The 5,368-nt window shown below is 41.6% G+C and overlaps 1 pseudogene; it reads left to right on the forward strand.

The window, feature by feature from the left end:
* The first annotated feature begins 466 nt into the window (after positions 1-466).
* On the forward strand, positions 467-2,478 carry LOC118623352 (annotated as a pseudogene).
* Positions 2,479-5,368: the final 2,890 nt, after the last annotated feature.

A 5,368-nucleotide genomic window follows, 5' to 3' on the forward strand; every position in this document is an offset into this window, starting at 1 on the left:
TTCTTAACCTGAATTAAGTAGAATATAGCCTCTTTAGCACCCGTGAGTGGAGAAGAACACAGAAAACCCTCAGTAGCTCTCTAACTACCTACCCTAATCCCATCTGGCCAAGCCTTTTTACCTTTATGACTTCACTTCAAACACATAACCCAAATCTTAGCTTAGCCACTCAACTACCCAAGGCTTCAGAGCTCAGCTTCCCATCCCCACCTTAAGTCTAAGTCAATATAACTTTTAACCATTTCACTTACAATAGTCACTGCATCTCTCTCTCTCCCCCCTCCCCAGTGCCCCTCCCCCTACACAGGCGCGCGCGCGCGCACACACACACACACACACACACACAATGAGAGGATTGTAGCCCTGTTCTCCAAAAGATCTCCTTGTGGTTCACTTACATGGGAGTATTAATGGGAAAGTCCCAGCCAGGACAAACCAGGTAGAGAGAAGAAGGACCCTCCCGATCATGGTGCAGGCGGTGGCAGCGCAGGGTGCAAAAGCAGGTGAGCAGGCAGGTGGCAGGCCCTCAGCGCACTGGACTGACGAGAGCTCTGCTCGGCTTTTATAGAACCCTCAGCCCAAGGTCCCTGAAGGCAGCATTCTCAGGTGGTTATTAAAAGAAAAACAAAAGCAAGCCTCATCTGCCCCCCCCCCACACACACACACACACACACACACACAATGAGAATGTCCCGGAACAAGGGACCTGGGGGAGGGAGAAACAAGAAGGAGTTTGGAGGAAAACTCTGATAGGGACCTAGGTTGGGTTGCCCCATTGCCATTAGCACCAATTACCTGCCTTTCAGAGGACAGGAGAAATTCTAGTTCCACTAGCTCACAGAGGACCTCACTCCTAGCCCAAAGTTGTAAGTTTGTCCTCTAGACTGGAGCCAAATATTGCTTTACTGAGTTCCTGAAATGCTACTTTGTGTCAGAATGCTGGACTAAGAATTGTGGTCAGAGCCCGGGGGCTACACTGACTCTAAGGGAGAGTCCTATTGCACAGCTTTCTAACCCAAGTAGGCCTCTCAAAGAGAATTGGGGAAGAAAATAATGAGTCCTACTGTTATTACTACAATAAAACAGATATATCTAAAATTACAAGATTTCACATGTGCTATTATCGTATTTGATTTTCACCACCACCCTATGGGGAAGTCATTATTATCCCCATATTTCTAATGAGGAACCTAGGCCGAGAGATTCAATGGCTCCAGATTCACCTGAAGATATTCTTGCTCTGCAGATGCCATGAACATCAAGTACTTCTTGGCTCTGTCGACTTGGCTCCTGCTAGTGACTTTCCCAGTCCTCTAGGGGGCAGTAGTAAGCTGCAATGTGTCCTTTGCTGAAGCACAGACTCTGATCCTCATAGTAGATGTAAAACAGAGACTATGCAAGCGGGACTAGCTCATAACTCAGCCTCAGTGTTCAATTAAAAGTCACGATCATTACCTGGAAAGGAGATGTTTAACACATATGCTCAATTCCCATCACACGGTTAAATTCCCATGAGTCTTTTAAGTCTGTTTTCTTTACTTAAAAAGCCACAGCTGATTCTTGCACCTCAGAACCCACAATGTTGGTAATATCTTTGAGAGAAATCTCCCAGCAATAGTAATGACAGCTAACATTTATAATATGCTTCACTATGTGCCACATGTAGATATTATTCTATCCACACCTAAGGTAATTTTATTATTTTCCTTTTTTTAGATAAGGAAACAATAGCACAGAGAGGTTAGGGAATCTATGAAAGGTCACACAGTAGGTGTTGTAGCATCAAGAAGCAACCTAATGGGCAGTCCAGTGCTAGGGCTTCTGCTTTGAACCACTCTAGCGTTTCTCCCCCGAATCTAGTTACCTCCCTGATCTCCCCACTGCCCCCTCTGTCCTGTGAAGTGTGGCCCAGAGCAGAATTCCCCTTAAAGGCAGGCATAGGGTGGCTACAAAGAGGCCTCCTGGGGAAAAGAGGAGAAGCCGCAGTGAGCTGGAGCTGCCCGAGGACCTGAAGAAGCAGCAGAAAGGCCTGGGTGAACTCAGACAGCGTCTTCCAGTAAGGCCGGGGAATGTTCCCGCTGCAGCACTGGGGGGCGATCAGCTGAAGCAGCAGCTGCGGACCTCCCGGCAAAGACTACGGAGATCTCCGAGCTTGGGTTTGCCATCGGTAATCAGATGACAAAGGAAGCCTCGGCCATAGCCATCAAACTCGGGTCGAGTAAACCTAGAGAAACTCTTCCAACTCTTGCTCCAAAAACCCTTTCAGTAGCAGCAGCTTTTAATGAAGACGAAGAGAGCGAACCAGACGAAACACCTCTAGAAGCAAAGATGAGGATAAAGAATATTGGAAGGGATACGCCAACATCAGCAGGACCACACACCTTCGATAAAGGAAAGCATGGGTTTTCTGATAACCAGAAAGTATGGGAGCAAAATATAAAATCTCATCTTGGAAATGCTCATGACCAAGACAATTAAATGATGTAATTTGAAATTGGGGTGTGGAGAACCCTTTCAGAAGCCAAGGGTTCATTGTGTGGGAAGATTTGGTATTGATGCTCCTTTACCATAAATGGCCAAGTTCCAAGGTCCTCCAATTAAAACTCGCCCCCCCCCCCCCTGCACTTCCACGCACCTCTTCACCCCGCCCCTCAGAAACCTTTGGCCTGGTCCAGCTAGCACGATGGATTTGAGTCAGCACTAAGTCTCCCATCTTCTCCACTGGTGACTTCTCTATCAGTAAACCTTCCTTACTCGAAAGAGAGAGAGGGAGAGGGAGAGAGAGGAGGAGAAAGAGAGAGAGAAAGAAAGAGAGAGGGGGGAGAGAGAGAAAGAAAGAAAGAGAAAGAAAGAGAGAGAGAAAGAGAAAGAAAGAAAGAAAGAAAGAAAGAAAGAAAGAAAGAAAGAAAGAAAGAAAGAAAGAAAGAAAGAAAGAAGAAAGAAAGAAAGAGGAAGGGAGGAAGAAGAGAGAGAGAAAGAATTGGGGTGTGGGGTGGGTGTAAAGTTAAAAAGAACCGTCTATTTTTTAAAAAATGGTATAAGACTATCTTTGGAGCCTTTTCTTCCCCCAAGATTGGCACACTAATAAGTGAGAGTTTGAAATTAGATGTAATTTATGTTTTCTATACAGAGTTCAAGACATGTGCTAATTTTGGAGTTTCGTGTGATTCATTTCCAAAGGTTACAGGTAATTTTTTAAAAATCAGAAATGGTACATTTCTAAGAACAGTATATTTTTTAGACATAGCTATTGGCACATTTAGAAGGAAGCAGAAAGTTATTTTCTGTTTAAACTGCAAGCATTTACCCTCTAACTTAACTTCGTATTAACCTGAACTTTTGGGCTCCCAGAAACAGCCTTAGAGAGAGAGAGACTACTGTATTGAGAGGAAAATGTTAGTGGGCTATTGACTGAAATAAATTAGATAAAATTTGTTTTTTTTTTCTAATGGGCATTTATTTTGTTTCAAGTCATAAACTAGATAGGCATTGCTATTAGTGGATACGACTGTTTAGCTCTTTAAAAAAATTTTTTTTTAATTTTAGATAAACTGTCGAGTGTTTGAAATAGTCCACTTCACCTTAATAGATCTCATCTACCTTCATTAATCTTCAAAGAACAACCTTCTGCTAATGAAGTAAATCAGTATTTAGTGCTTCTCTTGGTTTTCGTTATTAGCTAGTTCCTATAAGCATTTCCACCAGATCTGGAGGCAACTATAAACCACCACCAAAAATTTTAAATGTAATTAAGACAAATATTTGGCTGTCTTTATTTTTTGAAAGGTAACAAACAGCAAAAACAAAACAAAACAAAAACATGTATCAAGACAGAAAATGAGAAAGATACACTAACTTGTGAAATTCAATTTCATGTATACTTATTACAGAAATTTATATTTAATACAACAATATGGTTTATTTTAAGTGTATGCGTATCAACCAATGGCCTCACAAAAGCACATTTTAGGTACTGAAAAGAGGAAAGAAAAAGCATCTTTGAAACATTTTATGGATCTTTGACCACATATCCTAGGTCAGAGTTATGTGTTGTAGAATATATATATATATATACACACACACACACACACACACACACATAATTATATATATTATTATATATGAATTATTTTTTTTCTTTTTAATTGATTTTAGAGAGAGAGAAAGGGAGAGGGAGAGAGAGAGAGAAACATTGATGAGAGAGAACATGGATCAGCCACCTCCTGCATGCCCCCACTGGGGATTTGGCCCACAACCTGGGCATGTGCCCTTACAGGGAATCGATCTGGTGACCTCTTGGTACATGGGTCGATGCTCAACCACTGAGCCACATGAGTTGGGCTGAATTTTTTTTTTAATGTGGCAGTTAAACACATCTTTAAAAGCATAGTCTTAGATTTAAAAAAAGTGCAGTATAAATGATTTCCTTGGTTGGGCGTCGACCCATGCACCAAGAGGTTGCAGGTTCGATTCCTGTTCAGGACACATGCCCAGGTTGTAGGCCTGATCCCCAGTGGGGGGCCATGCAGGAGGCAGCCAATCGATGTTCTCTCTCATTGATGTTTCTATCTCTCGCTCCCTCTCTCATTTTCTCTCTCTAAAATCAATAAAGGAAAAAAAATTTTTTTTAAAGAAAACTCCTACAGTGTTACATTTGCAAGCAGCTTCAGACTGTCTTAATGGTGATAACTACTCACTCGGTTGTTTTAATAAGTAGCAACTCCAGAGAAGCAGCCTATCTATCTCATTGTTCACTTGCATTTAAATTTAGAGTCAGCCCCGAGTAAAACAATGGACATGTATATACAATATTACTTCTTACTTACATGACTTAACTATATCAAGATACATGAATTTAACTTGCTTTAATGTAGGCAAACTTTTCATTTTTGTCCATTTTGCTGATATGTTAAAAGAGCATTCCTCTCCTGCATATTCTTTTCCTGACTCCAAAGAAATATTGACCTACGGTCAAGAAGAGAAAAAGAAATGACTGAGACGAATGTCTTCACTAAAATACCAATAAATGTGTCAAACTCAAAACAAAACAAAACCAAAAAAGGCGGGGAGTGGGAAACTCGCACATTAGAGAACATTTTGTTTTACTCATTTTCCTTGGCGAGCCCTGGACAATGAAGCGTAACCCAAACACAATAGTCAGGAGCTTGGGAGTACGGAAAACTGGCAGGCAAAAAACATGAGCAAACAACAGAATTGAAATAAGATAATAATGGAATAAGGCATGGGCCAGTGGAAGAAGGGGGAATTTTATCTGCATGGGCCACAATATGAAAATGTTTCCTATCCCAGAAATGTGCAATAATTAACTTTGAAATGTGCACAGTAGAATCTCTGAACTCTGAGGAGA

This window comes from Molossus molossus, unplaced genomic scaffold (assembly GCF_014108415.1).
Source record: "Molossus molossus isolate mMolMol1 unplaced genomic scaffold, mMolMol1.p scaffold_m16_p_10, whole genome shotgun sequence".
In the NCBI taxonomy this organism is placed as follows: Eukaryota; Metazoa; Chordata; class Mammalia; order Chiroptera; family Molossidae; genus Molossus; species Molossus molossus.